The 21,803-nt window shown below is 38.7% G+C and overlaps 1 long non-coding RNA gene across 8 annotated transcripts in view; it reads right to left on the reverse strand.

Moving 5' to 3' along the window:
- LOC145518748 (uncharacterized) overlaps positions 1-21,803 on the reverse strand; it is a 228,610-nt gene that overhangs the window by 122,301 nt on the left and 84,506 nt on the right. For 2 of the 8 annotated variants that reach the window (XR_014063255.1, XR_014063254.1), the window contains exon 1: positions 16,724-16,931. The exons of 3 other annotated variants lie outside the window; for them this stretch is intronic. This is a non-coding gene — a long non-coding RNA (uncharacterized LOC145518748). Of the gene's footprint in view, positions 1-11,358; positions 11,563-16,723; positions 16,932-17,510; positions 17,745-21,803 lie in introns of those variants that run through there. 3 more of the 8 variants (XR_014063250.1, XR_014063257.1, XR_014063249.1) reach the window with 3 other exon arrangements.

Consider the following 21,803-nt stretch of genomic DNA (forward strand, 5'->3'; position numbering starts at 1 on the left):
CTTGGTGGTCCAGAGGTTAAGAATCTCCCCGTCTTTGCAGGAGTTTGATATCCGGTTCAGGAGGATCCCACATGCCACGGGGCAACTGGGCACGTGAGCCACAACTACTGAAGCGCTCGCATTCTAGAGCCCCTGCCCTGCAACAAGAGAAGGATCACAATAGGAAACCCAGAGAAAGCCCATGTACAGCCATGGAGACCCAGCAAGGCAAAAATAAATAATTTTTTTAAAAAATAGGGTCTCGGATACGAGTCCTCACCCACCTCCAGATCACACTCCGGGCACCTGTTTTACTGGAAGTCCCTGCTCCTGGGGCCCAGAGCTCACGTTCCAGACTCCTGACCTCTTCCCACCAAAGTTCACCTCATCATTAGTGTACACACCTCTAGGTCTGTGTGTGTGTGTGTGTGTGTGTGTGTGTGTGTGCGCTGGTTGCTCAGTCCTATCCGACTCTGCAAACCCATGGATTGCAGCACACCAGGCTCCTCTGCCCATGGAATTTTTGAGGTAAGAATACTGGAGCGGGTTGCGGCTTCCTCCTCCAGGGGAACTTCCCAAGCCAGGGATCAAACCCGCGTCTCTTGTGCCTCCTGCATTGGCAGGCGGATTCTTTACCACTGAGCCACCTGGGAAAGCTAAAAGGTCAGTAAGTGCTTGAGGTGTATGTGGAATGTGGATACAGCCTGGCATCTGCGCCCCTGTGCCTGTGGGACTTTGCAGAGCAAGCCAGCAGGGACAGGGAGGAGACTGTGCTTATAGGCCAGAAGTTCATGCGCATTCCCCCTGGGCATTGGGCTACCACACAGAGCTCCTCGGGGTTCCAGAATTCAGACTCAAATTTGGACTGCTAGGGTGTTATAACTTGTATTTGTCAAAATGAGACAGTAGAATGTATTTATTTGAGAGTTTGTTAGCTTGACTTATGACTTTTAAATATTTAAACACAGACTATGTGGACTTCTCTTTGTATATTCCTGCCTGGGGCCTTGGAAATATAAGAGGTCAGTCCATCTTAGATATTCTTATTCTGACATTTAAAAAATTCAAATTAAATTTGCATATCGACATGCTGTGTGCTTAGCCGCTCAGATGTGCCCAACTCTTTTGAGACCCCATGGACTGTAGCCTGCCAGGCTCCTCTGCCCATGGGATTCTCCAGGCAAGAATACTGGAGTGGGCTGCCCATGACCTTCTTCAGGGGATTTCCCAACCCAGGGATCAAACCCAGGTCTCCTGCATTGCAGGCAGATTCTTTATCATCTGAGCCACCAGGAAAGCCCACTGCATATCAGTAAAACAGGTTAATCTCTCTCTCAAAAAAAAAAAAAAAAAAGCTTTCAGGCATATACTAGAATGGATCAAATTTCTCTCCTTAGTTCAAAGTATTCTCTGAAATGATAAAAATTTGTTAATTTTTATTGTTTCAAGGACCTGGATGATTCTACCTTCATTTACTTATCACTACAAAAGGAAGCTATTATTATTCATGTAAGGAAACTGAGTGAGTTTATTTTAGTGGAAGCCTGCAAGGAGATCAGACCAGTCAATCCTGAAGGAAATCAACCCTGAATATTCATTGGGAGGACTGATGCCGAAGCTGAATCTCCAATACTTTAGCCACCCGACAAAGAGCCAACTCATTGGAAAAGACCCTAATGCTGGGAAAGATTGAAGGCAAAAGGAGAAGAGGGCGGCAGAGGACAACATGGTTAGACAGCATCACTGACTCAACAGACATGAGTCTGAGCAAACTCCAGGAGATAGTGAAGGACGGGGGGAGGCTGGCATGCTGCAGTTCATGGGGCTGCAAAAAATCAGACAGAACAGCAGCAGAGAGAAACAATGAGAATTTGGGGGATGCAGGATGAGCTGAGCATAAAGCTTCTCCGTAGAGGAGCTAAGGGCAGGAAAAATGAACGAGGTCACCCCAGATAATGATACAGTAACTTCTCTACATACATGTGAGTTCCGTTCCAATAGTGTGTTCATAAGTCCAATTGTTCTTAAATCCAACAAAGCTGGCCGATGTACCCAACTAACACAATCAGCTATATAGTACATACTGTGATAGGTTTATAATACTTTTTACACAAATAATATGTAAATAAAAAACAAAGAAAGTAAAGAAAACATTTTTAATCCTAAAGTACAGTACTTTGAAAAGTACCATAGTAGAGTAAGTACAACTGCCATACAAGGACTGACATACACGTTCACTTCCTTGAAAGTACGCATCTTGAAGGTTCGTATGTAGGGGACTTACTGTAATAGATTTCAACCTTGTCTCACCAGTAGAATTATGAAATAAAATCTGGTGAATCCAGGAAACTCTAATTTTGTGCTCATATTTACTCATTTTATCAATAAACACAATTTTTATTTGGTAAAAAAATGTTTCCAGAAATGCAAAATTCAAGGTCTTACTTATAAACTACGAATCTGAGAAATCACAAAGGCTTGCTAGGATATAATCCCCAAGAGCAAATCTATCTATGCCTGGTCTTCTGAACAAACTCCATCCTTGATAAATGAATTACATTCAAATTAAAGGTCAATCTCATTTTTAATATATGCCTGAGTGTAATTACATTTTTAGCTATTTGTGGGTTGGAAAACAAAGAAAATAATTCTTATATCCAACCTCTCTTTGGAGAAGAACTCTGGAAAGAACAAACATCTCTAATTTCTTATTGATTATGACTTCTACTGGCTGTGAATTACAATTATATAAATTTGACAAGGCTCATCCCTTTTAGTTTGAGCCATTAAAAAATCAATTAGTCTTTGTTTTGTAGAACTATTATATGTATAGTATTGGATTGTTCTTTCTTGTGCAATTGTTGGATTATGACTTCTACAGAAGAATGCTGTGAATTTAATTACCTCCAAAAAATAACTAAATCTTAGCAAGTATTTTACAAAATGTCATTCTTTACTTAATAAAGGGCCAGCCCCATATTTCACACATTTCCATTCATCTGACAGAGCCATGGTGTTTGTAATTGTGTCTATAAAGCCATCAGTCTTCTAGAACCATCTTTAGCTTAGCAAGCCCCAAAGCATGGTCCATTCTGCTCAGATCTGATCAGCATCTTTATAGCTTATCAGCCTTGGGGTTCAATTTTGTTTCGGATGCTTTTATAAATGAGCACAATCACTGGTGAATCTGTTCTTCCAGATTGCAAAGAGAAAAATCGAGAGAGGAACTTTAGTAGATTACAGTGTCATTCAGAATAAAGTACAGACACAAAAGCACCTCACACAGCCTTGCAGATGATTTTGTGGATGTACATTTTCAGTTTTATTTTAGTAAAATTAGACGATCGTCTTAGTTATTATCGTTTCTGAAGTTATACTCTAACCCCAGGCTAGGAGTATGGTCAATGTGTTAACAAAACAATTTGTTTCAAGACACTTCTTTTTTTCTTAAAAGGAAGGAAAGATACAAGAAAAGGGAGTAGCAATAGATAGAAAGTGCAAGAATTATGTTAGACCTTTCTTCTTTTGAACAGGTAACTGATGCATTTTATACATTTTAGGAGCTAGCTTCAATAGTATGGTTGTTCTCAGGATTCAAAATAGCTTCAGAAATAACAGAAGTTGAGAGGAAATTTTAATAATTTTAACAGCTTTTGCACTTGTAAAATTTCTCCAGAAAAGAGTTTATGACAATATTCACCTCAGTGAGTGGCTTTTTAAGTCAGCAGAATAATTGAAGCACTTTCATTAAGAAGTTTTACTTCTTACATATGTTTATGAAAATCTTTTGCTGTATTAAATGTAAATCAAATAAAATGTATCATTTAATATTCTAACAGAAAAAATAAAATTTGAAAAGATTATGATATCAAATATTCAAGAATATGTTTTTAACAAACCGAGTTTCAGAAAGAATATGATGTTGTCAAAGAAATTCCAGTAGCTGTCCAAGGATAATTTTCCTCTGTTATTAGAAATTCAGAGAGACAACTGCAATGTCAAAAATCCAGGTGCTAGTCATGGAAACTTACTTCTAGGCCATTACAAACTGTAACTATACCCTGGAGATTATTCTCTGCAGTGTGGGAACAAACACTGACATGAATTGAGCCTCAGAGAATATGTAGTCTGCACATGTTCTATCTACCCATTCTGTTGGGGGTATCATAGTGTATATTATCTTTCTTTAAAATATCTACAACACTGTTATGCACTGAATGTGTCCCTCTAAATGTCATCTATTGAAATTCTACTGTCCAATGTAATAGTATTAGAAACTGGGGCCTTGGAACACAATTAGGCTTAAATCAGGTCATGAGGGTGGAGCTCCCACGAATAGGATTAGTGCCCTCATAGGAACAACAAGGGAGGTGGGTTCTCCACCACAAGCTCTCTGTCACATGCAGGTGCAATGAGAAGTTTGCAGTCTGCAGTCTGCAACTCAGAAGAGGGTTCTCAGCAGATCATGACTATGCTGGCACCCTGACCTTGGACTTGCAGCCTTCAGAACTGTGAGAAATAAATTCTATTGTTTATAAGCTCCTTATCAGCACAACAAATGCCAGAAAATAATAAAACAGAATCTTCAAATGCTGATGGAAAATAACTATAGTGATAGGTTTAATATATAAGCCTTATTCAAGAGTGAGCCCAAATAAGTCCTTTTGGAATAAAAAGATAGATAACATATGGACCCTTATTACTAATGGATGTGTGTGTGTGTGTGTGTGTGTGTGTGTGTGTGCTCAGTCATGTCCTACTCTTTGCAACACCATGGACTGTAGCCCACCAGGTTCCTCTGCTCATGGATTTTCCAGGCAAGAATACTGGAGTGGGTTGCTGTTTCATACTCCAGGGGATCTTCCCCACCCAGAGATCGAACCCAAGGCTCTTGCACCCCCTTCAAAGGTGGATGGATTCTTTACCACTGAGCCACCTGGGAAGCCTCTACTAATGGATACTCCAGAGCAAAGTTCATACAGAAGAAAAAAATGGACATAAGAAATAAGATGAGGATAGATATCAATACAATAAGCTGGTAAGTTGAATTAATAATATACTTTAATAAGGGCTTCTCTGGTTGCTCAGACAGTAAAAGAATCTGCCTGCAATGCAGGAGACCTGGGTTCTATCTCTGGGTCAGAAAGATCCCCTGGAGAAGGGAATGGCTACACACTCCAGTATTCTTGCCAGGAGAATCCCATGGACATAAGAGTCTCATGGGCTACAGTACATGGGGTCACAAAGAGTTGGACAGGACTGAGCGTCTAACACAAAAACAATACTTTAATAAATAATCACGATATTTGCTTCTACTTTTTAATTAAAATAGAAGACTATACAGCCGTACAAAATTGAAGTGGTTGCTTAATGGAGAGTCAAAAAATACTGAAGTCCTTTGTTGTGTTTGAGAGGTAATTAGAGTTATTGACTAATTTTGGAATTTGTTAAAGATTTTACAGTTAAGTGCATGTGCTAAAAATTAAGGATAAACAACAGACATAAACAATTTTAAAAAGTAAAAAGCAATAGAGATGCAACTAATAGCTTTAAACTACTACAAGATGGGGAACAAGAGAATGTAGAAAATTTTAACAAACCAACACAAATCAGAAAGAGGAGAGGAAAAGAGGCAAAGAATATAAAATGGTAGAAATCCAAATATATCAGTAATCAGGATTAATGTAAAAAAGACAATTCACTTATTATCAGATTATCAAACTGGATTGAATATTTAAAACTCAAAATCAAAAAGAAAGACTGCAAACATAAGGAATGGAGAAAGATTTAAGAGGCAAATCCTAATTAGTTCTAATTAACTATAACTATTTATTAATGCTAATTTATTTTGTCACTATATTATAAAATCATTGGCATATAATTTCATGTTAAGAAAACATTAATGCAAAATAAGTAATACTCTAAGTGTCACACATTGAACAATATGACTTTGAAAAACATAAAGCGAAAAACATAAAGCAAAAAACATAACAGAATTATGAGGGGGAAAAGATCATGACAAAGTCACAGTAGGATATTTTAACACATTTCTCTCAGAAGCAGAGAAAAATATTAAAGATACAGAGGATTTGCACAATAAAATTGTGAATATTGATAATACAATTTATCTGTGATAAACTTGCATATACAATATATATGTAAATAAATTCTGAACTAACTATAAACATATGCATTCTTATCAAGCTCACATGGAACATTTACAGAACACATAAGCCATACAATAGGTCATAAATTAAAACATAAATTTAGAAAACATCACAAAGATCATATTCTCTGACAAAGAAACATAAAACAGAATTCAGTAATGAAAAAACAAAGTTCCCCACATATTTGGAAATTTAAACAGACTTTTAAATAACTCATTAGCTTAAAAAGGAGACAACAGTGGAAATTATAAAATATTTCAAACTTGAAATAAATAAAACAAAACAATGAAGGTACGTTTAAAAAATATTATAAAATGAAGTTAAAGTAATAACTTACAAAAAAGAATTTATTTTAAAAAGAAAAAAAGAAATAAGAATGATAACTGCAGGAAAAGAGTAACAAAATTTTCCATTGAAAAAACTAGAAAAAGAATAACATGAAGCTGAAAAACCTAGGAACAAAATAATAAACAACCATGTGAGTCAAAATGAAATAACACAAAACTAGTGGTAAATAAGAATTCATCCACAAAACCGTTAGCTCCTTAACACAAACTTGATATCAAATTAGACAAAGAGAGCATGCAAAGAAAGTTATAGATCAACCTCACACACACACGGAAATGTAAAAATTCAAACTAAAATGTTAGCCTATCAATTTCAGCAGCACACAATATACACTGCATGTATCTACACACATGTATACATGATGGTGGGGAGAAAATTGGTTTTGAGATCAGAAAGGACTGAATCTGAGTCCTGGACTACTTATAAACTGAGTCTCCTGATGTGTGGTACTTAGTCACTCAGCTGTATCCGACTCTTTGCGACCCCACGGACTGTAGCCCACCAGGCTCCTCTGCCCATGGGGATTCCCCAGGCAAGAATACTTGAGTGGGTTGCCATGCCCTCACCCAGGAGATCTTCCCAACCCAGGGATCAAACCGAGGTTTCCCACATTCCAGGCAGATTCTTTACTATCTGAGCCACTGGTCCCCTGATATTTAGGGCTTATTTTGTTAACGTGATTTCAGTAGAAAGCACTGACATAGCCACAACCCAGATGGTTCTTAATTTACTCAAAATGATGGAAACCGAAACTTTCATAGAAATATTTTAATTTAAAATATTCATCTTTAAAGCTGTTTATCTGCCCTTAAAATGTTAACATCCTAATATTCTTGTTGGCTAAAAGTAACTATTAACCAAAATAGTTTTTAAAGTATAAACAGATCCCAAAGTTGGCAACTGAATGTTGCTTTTCATTTTGTTTTTACAGCTAAAAACAATGTTTTCCTGGTGGTTTTCTCTGTGTAAGTTAAACATGAAAATAATTTTTAATTTCTTGGCATCTCTCATCATGATCTCTCACACTCTTCCTGGTGGATGGTCAGATTCAAGCACAGTGTACGAACCCACAAGTTCTACCAAATGGTACATCTATCAGAATGGTACATTCTTTGTGGATGGTCAGTGACGGCTCCAGACACCTGAACTTCCACATCAGCCCTGTTCCTGTAACATGAAAGCAAGTGTGGTAGAGACACTGTCAGACCCAAAAATGCAGCCCCCATGCCTATCTCATCATAATCAATGCCACCAGTCTCAGCAGAGAGTTTGGTGATCACAACCAATCATCTTGGGAATTTGAAAACCACAAACTTAGTGACTTGGGTGCCAGAGAAAATGGATATTAACAGACATGTCCATTGGGATTTGCCCTCTGGCTCAGTGGTAAAGAATCTGCCTGCCAATGCAGGAGATGCAGAAGATGTGAGTTTGATCCCTGGGTCAGGAAGATCCCCTGGAGAAGGAAATGGCAACCCACTCCAGTATTCTCGCCGGGAAAATCCCACGGACAGAGGAGCCTGGTGGGCTACAGTCCATGGTGTTTCAAAAGAGTCGGATGCGACTGAGCACACACACAAACATGTCAATAAAAGGCTGATTTCCAGCCAGCTGCCAAAGGTCAGCATGTTGACCCCGGGCCTGCAAGCCCACCCTCGCAGCAGCATCCCTCCACCTGCTGGTGGAAAATCCACTGCTTGCAATTACCAAATCAAATGTGCTATAGCTTGCCTCTTAGAGCAACTTTTTACAGCTACAATTAACTCTGTTAAAACGTGGCCCCCTTAGAAGACCTTGGGACTCTGAAGAAAGCTGGCAATCGTTTCCTAGAAGAATCTGAGAGTTATAGCCTGGAACTCCCCCTGATCTGTTCCTTTCGGGTATTCTCCTTCCACCAAAGATGTCCTTGCACTTTTCTTATTTATTTGTGTAAGAGAACCAGATTGTTTCTCAGACACCTGAATACGCATGGGCGAGGAGAGAAAGCAGGAGTTTCTCCTTCAGAGTAATAGCCTTTCTAGAGTCACTCTCTTTCAAGCCATGAGATGTGCTGAACTCTCACATCTTCTTGGAACAAGCACAGTAATTAACAATGTGGGCCTGATTGTCATCTAACGACAAAAGTCAGACTTGCCATCACTGGCACAGAATGCGTTTAGGGATCAACATGATTCTATTATAGGCTGGAAGGAGAAAGTCAAGTATAATCGAAAGATAATCATGGGGGCTTCCTTGGCAGTCCAGTGGCTAAGACTTTACCTTCCAACGCTAGGGGTGTGAGTTTGATCCCTGGCCAGGGAGAGAGGATCCCACATGCCTCATGGCCAATATACCAAGCCATAAAACAGAAGCAATATTCTAAAAAATTCAATAAAGACTTTAAAAATGGCCCACATCAAAAAACATTTAAAAAAAAAAAGATAATCATATTCTCCTCTATACATTTTTTGTTTTATCTTCAGTAGTATTTATTTATTTTCCCACATGGACTCTCAATTGAATTGAATCCAAACATTAGAAGCTTCAATATTCTATCAGAAAGGAAGTTTTTGTTTCCTAAGATTTTCTTATTGTGGTGGTAGTGACTCTGGTTTAAATATTTTTAGTAGCCTGGAGAGAAAGGAGAGATAAAAGAAATGACATGGTTGGGGCTTTTTAAATAAAATTAATATTATCAATGTCATTAAAGTCATGACCATATTTTGAGAGAGAGATTTCTCAGTAATTTTTATAATATGCATCTATAGTTTTGTCCAGAGGCATTCACGACATTGTACTTAACTTTAAAAAAAAAAGTTTAACTTCTACCTTTCCAAAAGAAATGTCTTATATTCAGATACAATGCTAAAATGCCAAATTGGAAAGCAAAAAAATTTCGTCTCCTTGTCTCACCAGATAAGGTGAGTTTTATTTCACTTTTTAATTACCCTCAGGGAGGAAATTTCTTTGTAAAATCTAATTGGCTCCCAATATATAAACTTCCTAACAAAGATAATATGAGGGTAAAATTTAAAGACAGATCCAGAAACTAAGACCCTGAAAGGAACTAGTCCTTCCGTTCCCACCCCGAGACCCTTCCCCAAGGTAGTCTGTGGTCTCAGAAGGAGTGTTGGAGCAAGCATATGTCAGAGCAAAACGTACTAGTGTGTTATGTGTGTGTGTGTGTGAGTGTTTAAGCAAAGATGAAAAGGTACATTCTAATTACTATACTGCAGTAAGTAAAAGAAGGCTTCAAAGAAATACTGAAGGATGCTGGCAGACAGCCAGAAATATTTAACAGTTAGTAAGGCGAGTGGAGTCTTGCTGCCTTTTTCTTAATAATGGCTTAAAGAACTCTGCTCTCTTTTCAATCACAGAGACCCCTCCCTGCACACACACCATTTCTCTTTCCATACACAGAACACCAGGCAACCATCACCCACGCCTGGGCCCTGTCCTGATGGAAGGGAACTCAGGAAATGCAACAGCGACTGAGGGTTTCCTTTTCAATCGGTCACGGTCACGCTACTCCAATAGGAAGAAATCTGCAACCCATTAGACATCTTCCTCCAGCATTAATAGTCAGAAATATTAATTATATTTTCTAGCCATTCCTATTATTGTTTTTTCCGGTTGGGAAATGTTCTCAAAGGCTTGTGTCTGGAAAGCAGCATGTAGAATCAATTAGATTGTGGGGGAAAAGCATATAACTCTCAAGAAGTGTTGTGCATTTGCAACCTATCTTTGGAGAGAGAGGATCATGGCAACAGAAAGGGAGTCATGGCATTTTGCGATCCTTGGGACCTGGAAGTAGCTCTTGCCAGAACTCGCCAGTTCAATAACATGCAATCCCAAATGACCATCCATGTGCTTCTGAAATTGGCCAAGATGCATTACTTGTAGTAATCCTGTCCTGCTCTTGAACTGTATTCCTACCGGAGAGAAAAGCTTAATCAAACTTCCTGACCAAGATCATCCATGTGATCTTGGAAATCTGGGAATTTAAACCTTTCAAAAGAAATATCCACATAATTATCCTGGTTTTCCCCAGAACACTTTGGACAGAATCAAGTAGTAGTCATATTAGATGCAAGGATTCATTTGGGGAAAAATAAAAAGTGCCACTTCCCTTGGCAGTTTAACTAGTTCACTTCCAAAATACATGGTATTTGATTTTTTTTTAATCGGAGTATATCTGCTCCAAAAATACATGATATTTTATAATTTGGCATTTTCAAAGCCTTCACATATTATAAAATTTCAGGGCTGGAGGCAGCCTTACGTAGCATCTAATTAAATTTCTTCAACTTCCAGATTACGAAACAAGGCCCAAGGAGTTTTAGTGACTTGATCCAAGGTGACAGGTAACTAGTCACAGAGTAGGGATTGGGACACACTTTTCCCTGGCTAAGCCTCTGTGCTCCCAATTCAGGGAGCCAGGGTTCAATCCCTGGTCAAGGAACTAGATCACACAAGCAACTAAAAATCCTGTGTGCCACAACTAAGACACCTGTGCAGCCAAATAAATTAAAAATTTTTTTCTTTATAAAATAGTGGTAACAGGAAATCAAGCAAAATGTATTTCCTTCCACAGCTGACTCCATATTCTATTTCCCAAATTTAACATGCTTGAAATAGGTGATATTCAACAATAAATTTTCTATATTCATTTTCTATATTTATGTGTCATATTTATGCATGTACTTCACATACTTTTTTAACAGTAAATTGCAAGGTATCAAGTAGTTCTATGTTCTAAGGTTCATTATTACCTCTTTTAAAATTATGTTTCAACACTACTGTAACACACAGAATAACCACCCTTTCATTTCAAATATGGGACTATATTTTCTGTAAATTATCAGATAATCATGAAAGAGGCATCATTTTTTGATCACTTGAATTTATTACAGTGCCACACGAAAAATAATAAAAGAGAAGCCACTAAAAACCACTTTTATATATGCAGCTCTCATATGTATAGCCCTTTATGATCTTCAAAGTATTTTCAGTTTTGTTGCAACTGATCTTCCAAGTAATAACATTGAAGCTTGGATTCTGAAGTTCTGTTTCCTGGTGGTTTTTTTTCCTTAAATTTAATGATAGAAATGTGAAGATGGTCAATTTATGGGAAAATTGGGGGTTTTTTCCTATGCATTTTACCAACACAGTGAGCATGTCTTGCTTTTGACTTCCTTCTGTTAACAATAACTGGATTTTGCTCTCTCAGCTCAAGCAGTTCTGAGCATCTAAACCCCCTTCTCCCAACCTCCATCACTACAGTCATGCTCCCACCAGCCACATGGAATCATGACCCAGCCCTAACCAACAGATTCCATGCCCTTGTCAACACTAGTCAGTCTGGAGACAGGCACAGGCTGAAGTTATTTAGTAAGACAGAGCCCTAGACTTTTCACTAGGACTATCATAAAAGAAGTTCCTTTTCAGCCAGTGATTACTAAGTTAGAGGACATGGGTAGAGAGAAGCCATTTTGCCAGTTTATAAGCAAAGCCTGCCTGGAAACACACTCACACAGGAAAGTCGAGTGGAGATAAAAGCTCTTCTGCTTTTGCCATTCTCCTCACCTTTGGATCCAATCACACATGCATACAGAGTACCCCTGGCATTGCAGCAACATATGCCAACAAGTACCCCACAACCCCGATTTCACTTATTTTTACTTAAGTCAATGTGAGTTGGGGTTTTATTCCCTTACAGTTAAAAGGATCTTTTAACTAATATCAAACAGCAGAGGCTTCAACTAGAAAGTGGCAAGAATCTTTAACTTCATTTCTTGTGCTATTTTTACCCATTTAAATAGAGGCAGCAAGCGTTGTCCTTCCACAAAAGGGTTATATGTGCACATTTTTATGCATGAATTTAATTCACTCAACAAATATTCATTGAGTATTTCTGATATATAAGGTGCTATGCTAGATGCTGTGAGAAATACAGAGAAATAGACAACATATAGTCTCTTCCCTTGAGTGATTTATAATCTAAATGGGGGCAGGGAGACAAATTAAACTGTTATGTAGTATATTGTTGTTGTTTAGTCGCTAAGTCGTGTCTGACTCTTTGCAACCCCATGGACTATAGCCCACCAGGCTCCTCTATCCATGGGATTCTCCAGGCAAGAATACTGGGGTGGGTAGCCATTCCCTTTTCCAGGGATCTTTCCAAAGCTGAGATCAAACCTGCATCTCCTGCACTGGCAGGTGGATTCTTTACCACTGAGCCACCAGGGTATCAGCCTTACAAAGTCTATATCCCAAGCGAATATCTGCTGATACAGTCTGCCCTGTTCCCAAGGGATCTAGTAGCTAGAATCTTCTCAGCAGGGTGGAGTAGAGAGGAGGGAACTGGAAGGGACCCATAACCTTCTTGCTATTGGCTCAACTGGCTTAACTGCTAGACATGTCTCTGTCTTTAGTTGGAGATGATTATGTAAAGTCTAAGTTACAATAAAAAAACATTTAAAAAGAATTTTTGTGCCTTACAGTAATTTTTCTTAAAACAGGAAAAAAAAAACAATCAGCCAGCAGAGGGAACCCTAGTGGTTTATTCATAATGCCCAAAGGTAGGTCATGCCTGGAAAATGAAGTCCATAAATAAAGAATATAGAGATTTTCCTAAGAAACCAAATCCAATCGGCACATTTCTACCAAATCCCTACTATGTGTGAGACCAAGATATCATTTCAAAATAAGTCCCTTTGAGAAGCAAATACTCATGGGGAGAGCCTGGATTCCTTTTGGATTTCCCTTCTGACAGCTGACATTACCCCAAATTGATTCTTGCCATATACATACACAGCCTCTGGTCCAATGTCCTGTTTCATCTCATCATCTCTGAGAACACCACTAGCGATTTAATCAACTCTTCTCCAGATAAGACAAGCCATGCTCCATGCCAGATTAATGAAATTTTTGTGGTCATTGCCTTCGCATGCATCTTTTTCCTGAAGAATGCTCAGGTTTTAGACAATCACATAAACCTCTGTTCCTTAAACAACCATGGTAAAATTCTTAAATTATTTCTGGTAAGTACTTTATCTGTGTAATCCCTTCTAGTTTCTTCGCCATTTCTATAGATGCAATCAATTATCTCAGTCAAGCACAGGACCCAGCCAACTTTCCAAAATTCCTAGCACAGTTTTAACTACCAGCTTGGGGTTTTATTCAGTATGAGCATAAAAGTTATTATATTCTAATTGCTTGTGATTGTTACTACATTGAGATTTATTTTTGTTGGTTATTTCAAGAGACTGTTAAAATGAGTTTAGTGACTTCATTCTGGTTTTCCTGATTGATTCTATTATTAGGACTGTGGAAGCCTCGGGCCTTTTGGCCTTGCTGAACATCTTGAACAATTTTTTAAACAGTTTGGGTTTGGCAAAACCTATTTTGCCAAGAACATTACCCTTTAATTTTTAAAAACCACGTGCATTTTAAGGAAAATGTAACCCATATGCTCCTAATTCGTCTGTACTAAACACATGAAAATGTTTTGTAAGAACTGCTGGATTTCCAAGAAGTCTTATGAGCCTTCCTTATAAGACCTTTTAAGCTGTTTTTTTTTTTTTTTTCAAACAGGAAGTTTCTTCTGCCAAGAATAAAGTTATTTAGACACCAACTGTTTCAAGAAACTCACGGACTAACTAGACACAGTTTATGTTACTGAAGGATATACTTACTGAATAAAATGGTAGCCAAGAAAACAAAAAGAATAACTGAGCTTTGAGAGAACCAAATCAAATTGCAAAAATTTTACAATACAGGTACCTTTTCTGCTTCTTCATACACTGAAATACTTAGAGTTACTTTTTTTTTTAGAACTTCTTCAGTTCTTCAGTACATAAGTACTGCAGTACTTCTTCACATAGATTGTGTCCGACAAAATAGAAGGAAGAAAGGAAGAGGGGGGGGAGGGAAGAAGGGAGGGTGGGAAGAATCAAAAGAAAGGAAAAAATCCTTTTTTTATAATTCAAACAACTTGAATTATAGCTATACTTTTAAAATAGATTAAAATAGTTATTTAATATTTAATTATTAAAAAGTAAATTTAAAAATTATCCATTTTTAATAGATTTAAAAAATACATTAAAATTATAGCTATATTTTTAAAAATTTTTTAAATCCTTTTTAATAATTCAAACAACCTGAATTATAGCTATACTTTTAAAATAGAATCATTAATACAACCAGTTTAGACTACAGTAATTAGAAAATTTTGTTTGAAAAACAGAAAAGAAAATAAAGAACACTCAACAGAATTCTCACTGTTTAAACTCCATTCTGACTTTTCATAAATCTAGGTCTTGACAGGTCTCTTTTAAAAGTTACTTTCACATAGCAATAATTTACCTGGAAATTTGACCTCTGCAGGAATTAAAGGTCAACGAGGAAGGTAATGACATACAGGTAAAAAAGAATATACTTTTGGTGAATATACGCGGCACAAGTACAAATTTTTCTGACTGATAACACTTTCTGTGTTTTTAAAACTCAGAAACATTTACCTGTAAACTAGGAAATGGGCCCCTTCATTTTTGAACCATTCACAGTGACTACTAGTTTTCCACCATTAGGCAAGTATTCAGAGTTGCCACAGTTAAATACGCTTACTTAACTGTAAATCTAACATGTCTGTCTGACCAACCTTTTTTCCCTTTACATTAAGCTGTGCTGAAACACACCCACTTGAGTAAGAATCATTCCAATCTTCAGGGACGTCTACCTCAATTTGTGATAATAGTAATAACACAAAACAGGGCTTACTCATTTTATGAATCGTGAATAAACAACGTAATTCATGAAGAAGCCAACAGTTTACCCACGTGAGGTGGATGAGTTTTCCCAGAAGAGCAGAATTTAGTGCCCTCAAGAAGGCGATTTATTAAATGAAGCCAGAAATGTGTGTTCATTTCACTGTCTGAAGCGAGCAAAGGACCATCATTAAACAATCACTTTAGGGCACTCGGATTTCGCATCAGGTATTAGTGAACCGCGTTTGTACACACATCTAGAATTCCCAAGCAGCCAGAGCAACATGACAATACCTATTAGGCCATCCTGTGACGTAATCACTTATCAAAACTTGGACAGGAATAGAGCCCTCCGTGAAAGTCAGGACATCTTAGTTTGTGAGACCTACTAGAGGAAAGACACAGCAACCCAGTTCACTCATCTGTAAACACGGAAGTGAAACAAAACCACCTCTAAAATCCCTTTCAATCCCAAAATACGATGATTGAGTGAGACACGCTCTTCGCACTGTGTTAACTTATGTCAAGTTGTATTAAAACATTTTTCTTGCAATAATGTTTTGTCCCTACTAACCCAAATACACACATAATTACCTCAAATAAAACAAAATTTTAAGTGCACTGTTCTCTTTCAAAACATAAAGAAAGAGACTATCTTTTCTCCATTGTATATTCTTGCTTCTTTTGTCATAGATTAGGCAGCCTTAGGTGCATGAGTTTATCTCTGGACTTTTGGTCCTGTTCCATTGATCTATATTTCTTTTTTTTTTCTGGTACATATTATCTTGATTACTGTAGCTTTGTAGTATAGTCTAAAGGCAGGGAACCTGATTCCTTCAGCTTCATTTTTCTTTCTCAAGATTGTTTTGGCTATTTGGGGTCATTTGTGTTTCCATAAAAATTGTAAAATGTTTTGTTCTAATTCTGTGAAAAATGCCTTGGTAATTTGATAGGGATTGCATTGACTCTGTAGATTTCCTTGGTAGTATAGTCATTTTCACAATATTGATTCTTCCAATCCAAGAACATGGTATATCTCTCCATCTTTTTGTGTCATCTTTGATTTCCTTCATCAGTATCTTATAGTCTTTCACCTCCTTTGGTAAGTTTATCCCTGGGTATTTTATTCTTTTTGTTGCAGTGGCAAATGGAGTTGTTTCCTTAATTTATCTTTCTGAGAAATTACACTGTTATATATAAAATACAGAGCATACATGCATGATTATGTGTAAAATAGATAATGGAAACGTACTATACGGCACAGGGAACTCTAGTCAGTGCTCTGCAGTAATGTAAATGGGAAGGGAATCCAAAAAAGCAGAGATATATGTATACATGTAGCTGATTCACTTGGCTGTACAACAGAAACTAATACACCATTGTCAGCACCTAAACTCCAATAAAAATTAATTAAAAAAAAATTAACATGGAAAAGCCAAGAAAAGGCAAAGGTTATTTTTGATTGTGGCAAAAATCACTTACCAAATAATTTCCTTGCTCCAATGACATGGTTTTAAGCCAGCCATCTCATTTCTCACCTTCTCTATTTTCATCCCTAAAATAGATGATTGTTTGCTCATTTCATTAGGAAGATGTTAAAAAGTTTCTTGGACATCAGGAAAAAAAAGACAAAACAGAAGAGCTAAGCTATCTTTTTGTTGTTGTTTAGTTGCTAAGTCATGACCAACTCTTTGTGACACCATGAATTGTAGCCCACCAGGCTCCTCAGGCCATGGTGTTTCCCAGGCAAGAATACTGGAGTAGGCTGCCATTTCCCTTCTCCAGGGGATCTTCCCAACCCAGAGATCGAACCTGTCCCAACCCAGGGATCGAACCTGTGTCTCTTAAGTCTCCTGCATTGGCAGGTGGGTTCTTTACCACTAGCACCACCTGGGAAGCCTTAAAAATGTGTCAATCTACTTTGGAAACTTGATTGGCTCAGCCATCAGGTATTTTAGAAAGAAATGAGTGAAGAGGAAGATTCTGGGTCTAAAATTCAACCCAGATGATGTAAGAGAAATTCTAAGCTCTTGGTGGGGAAATGGAGGAGTTTTAAAACACAAGGAAACAGATGGAAATCCAGAGCCCGGGGATGCAACCCCAGGCGGCCTGGCAGCAAAGCCTTGTGAGGCTCTCTTCATTTCAGCTAACTTCCCGTCAAACTCTTTGCTTTAACCACAAGTTGTCCAACTCATGTATGACTTGGCTATTGTGGGACAGTATGGAAGAAAATGTGATTCTGCTTCAGGCCTGGCGAGCAGCTTCCTACCAGATCTCCAAATCAGTTTGTCCCGTGGGTAGAGAGTTTTGTTATGTTTCACCAAAATGTTTGTAAAAGCTTTTCTGTTGGAAGGAAAGCCTGTCTGAGAGGATATGGATGTTTGACTGTAGGCGTTCCGGATCCAAGAGTTCCGTATCCGAGGACACAGAGCCTTTACTGGATACTGTAGCATTTTATGTAGGGAACTTGAGAATCTCTTCAGATAGGAGTATCCCTTGGAGGGCCTGGAAAACAATCCATTTCGGATACAGAGGGAGGACTGTCCATCGATATGAAAGAATCAGATGAAAGAGCTGTGAAGTGTTCTCGGTACCCTCTAAGCCAGCCAGGGGGAACTGTGGAGAGATGAGATGGGAGAAAGGCAGGACAACTGCCCAGCCCTCCAACTGAATTACGTCCTCAAAACTCACGTTCTTGAGCCAGAGCCCTAATCACTGGGGGTCAATGGACAAGGACATGGCCGTCTTCCTGTGTGCCCCACACACGTCCTGACACTGTGTCAGGCAGGTCACTGTGTAGCTCAGGATCCTTCCTCAGATGGCGGGGGGGTCGATGGAGGGCATCGTAGTGACCAAGCCCTTTCAGATTATGTCTCACTGATTCTGGGCCCCACCCTGTCCCACCTCTCAGTGACCTGTGTGGGGAGAAGTTGAAGAATCAAGATGGGTCTCACAGGATCACCTGCCAAACAGGACGTGACCAGCAATGGCCCCAGCCTTTGACCAGGGTTCCGTCTTCTGAAAGAATGCTCTTCGCTCTCTTGTTATCACAGCGAGGCCTGATCCGTACTGGCTGTTCATCCTCCCAAAGGTTAGTTAAAGTATCATGTCACCTTGGCTCCTTGACTCCAAAGGTGGTGGCATCTGGGAATTATGTGACCTTTGTTCAAATTCTTCTTTATTCATGATATAGCAGCATGAGGTTAATCCAGAACCTAACATTTGCCTTCTCAAAAAAGGTAAGTCGCAGAATATAAACATTCTTGTTACTTAAGCTGTTTTCTTCCACTTCCAAGAGGAGATGATCATAAATGAAATATGAAAAATCCTCAACAATTCGCTAAGCTCAAGCTTTATATTTATACCGACTATGCATACACACATTGGAGTTTCCTGGTAGCTCAGACGGTAAAGCGTCTGCCTACAATGTGGGAGACCGGGGTTCAACCCCTGGGTCAGGAAGATCTCCTGGAAAGGAAATGGCAACCCACTCCAGTACTCTTGCCTGGAAAATCCTACGGGTGGAGGAACCTGGTAGGCTACAGTCCATGGGGTCGCAAAGAGTCAGACATGACTGAGCGACTTCACTTTCACTTTTCATGCATACACACATGTAACAAATGTTATATCCATATTTTTCATAAATATATAATTAAAATATTTTCCAAGGATTATACAAACTGTTCTACATAAATTACCTCACAACAAACCTAGGAGGCTCAGAGAGGTGAACATATCCAAAGCTGAGTATTTAAACAAGCTTTATAAATATACATAGCTAAATAGATTACTCCCAAGTTGATGGAGACAAATTCATCACCTCTTCTAAGGTACCAAGAACTTGTCATTTTAATCACTGTTCTTGCCCTTATACACTGATCTATATTGGTGCAGGACAGGGAAGCCTGGTGTGTTGCAGTCCCTGGGGTCACAAAGAGTCGGACACGACTCAGAGACTGAACAACAGCAACGATATTGATAGTCACTCTATGTATGTGTCTTGTCATACTGTCAAAAATTGTTAGCTCTAATTTAAGATTGTAGCAGCTGATGAAAGCTATGAGCCATGTCCCCAGGAAAAAGAAAATCATATATCCACCAGAGTTATCCCCACGAATTGAGAGTTGGAAGGCCTTCTGTAGCCTGCCTGTAGGAGTGAGGATCCACTAGAGAACCATGAGCAACAGCCTCAGGACCCCTCACTCACCTCCTTGCTCCACTCCCGTCTTCCACAGGCCTGTGTCTTGTACACATTTCGTTCTCCAGAAATATGCTAACTTGCAAAGAGAAAACATTGGCTACAGACTTTGAAAATTTTACGGTCCATGAAGCTCTAAATACAGTTTACCGGAGAGTTTGTTTTTCTTTTTTATTATCATACTCTTGAAAATGTAAAACCTGGGAAAAGAATAACTGTAACTTCTGCTCTCTGAGCCTGGACTTTGGCAAGCACTGTGGGAACAGGCTCCTCTTTATTGGACTGCTTTCTCTGACATTAAAAGCGCTGATGCCTCTGGGAGATCCAGATGAGCCTACATCAATTGCTCCTTGTTGTAGATATTTAGGGAGGTGTGAGAGTGGACATTCACACTCTTTTTGGAAGGAAAAGACTCTTCTTACTCTTCTTTTTTGAATATTATTAACATTTTAAAATAACTTGGCAGGCCAAAAATTGAGGTTTATTCAAAATATGCCCCCTTGGGAAAAGCTGAAATTCAACTGAAAGATTTTTAAGTTTCGGTATATGAAATTCATGTACCATTATTTCACTTGATGTTTCCTCCTAAAACTTCTTTTCTTTTTTAAATTTAAATTTATTTATTTTTAATTGGAGGATAATTGTTTTACAATATTGTGTTGGTTTCTGCCATATGAATCAGCCATAGGGGTATGTTGTGGTCCTTCAATGGACCGGAACTTGGGGGTACAGAGTCGACCAATAAGAAAGTGAAAGAAGGAAGAAAAGAGGCTGAGCCGCCTGAAGGGGACAGAGAGAGAGAGAGAGAGAGAGATGAAGAAAGACTCGGGGACCAATGCTCTGGTGGAACAAAGGTGTTTATTCAACATATTGTGGGCATGTATATACTCTCTTACAAGATAGCCCTTTTTAGCAGAGACAGGGATAAAAAATCTTAGAAGTTATTCAGGAAGCTGGAGGCTAGAATCATTTTCAAGGGAGGGGATTGTAAAAGTTACTTTCCATATCAGAAGGGAAAAGAGTAGTAAATGGCTGCTATTTACCGTATGGAGAAGCTATTTTCCATACGAACAGACGCATAAATTCCTATTATTCTGGGAACCCCGTGGTGTTCCTCCAGGGCCTGCTTTCACGTGCTATGAGGAACAAAGGATTTATGCAAGACCAAAAGCAGCATACTGGAAGCCTTCTGTTAAATGCTACCTTACAGGGGTACATATGTCCCCTCCCTTTTGAGCCTCCCTCCCCCCTCCCACCCTATCGTACCCCTCTAGGTGGTCACAGAGCACCTGATTTGAGCTCCCTGCATCATACAGCAAATCGCCACTGGTTACCTAATTTTACAGAGACTATTATACAGAGTGAAGTAAGTCAGAATGAGGAAAACAAATACTGTATATTAATGCATATATAAGGAATCTAGAAAGATGGTACTGAGGAATCTATTCCCAGGGCGTCAGTGAAGATGCAGACATAGAGAACAGACTTGTAGACACAGTGGGGGAAGGAGAGGGCAGGATGAACAGAGAGCATTGATACATACACGTGTCCTAAAACCTTTTAATGTCTAAACATTCTCTTTATTGAGTGATCTAGAATAGAAATGCCCTAAATCCAGTCCTCTTTCCATCCCTCATGCCTAGTTCTGGACTTTCTAATCTCTTGCCCAGGTTTTTAGAAAAACTTTCTGTCTCAGAATTCCTGACCAAGATAGCAGGTATTTAGTTGGTATCGGCAGACGCTAGCTATTTTTCTAATATTATGTCACTCACTTCCTTTAAACTCTCTCTTGGCTCCTACTGCGTATGGAATTAGACCCAAATTCCTTATGTTAGTTTTGAAAGCCCTTCCAATCTAGTTCTGGCTTAGTGCATCTTTGCTAATGCTACCTACACTCTTGTCCACTTACTTCAAGTGACCACATTCCAGCCTCTAAATTCCAGTTATGCTGAAGTCTCCACTATTTTCTAAGCACATTAAATCTGCCACAATAATAATCATGATATTTCTTCTGAAATGTCCTTTCTCACCTTCAAGTGGAAACACCTACTTCTCCTTTAAGACTCAGTTCAAATGCCATCTCTTCTAAGATGCCTTTTGTGAATCCTTCATACAGTTATTTTATCCTTTTAACTTCAAGTCTACTTTCTTTGTAACTCTATTAAAGCTCACGCCATTGAAAGTTTTATGTGTGACATCTGTCTCTCCATCAAGACTGTGAGTTCTGCATGATACCCGGTGCTCGGGGCTGGTGCACCGGGATGACCAGGAGGGATGGGATGGGGAGGGAGGTGGGAGGGGGGTTCTGGAAGGGGAAAACATGTACACTCATGGTGGATTCATGTCAATGTATGGCAAAACAAA

The sequence above is a fragment of the Giraffa tippelskirchi genome, chromosome 8 (assembly GCF_054371585.1).
Source record: "Giraffa tippelskirchi isolate mGirTip1 chromosome 8, T2T-mGirTip1v1.2.pri, whole genome shotgun sequence".
NCBI lineage: Eukaryota > Metazoa > Chordata > Mammalia > Artiodactyla > Giraffidae > Giraffa > Giraffa tippelskirchi.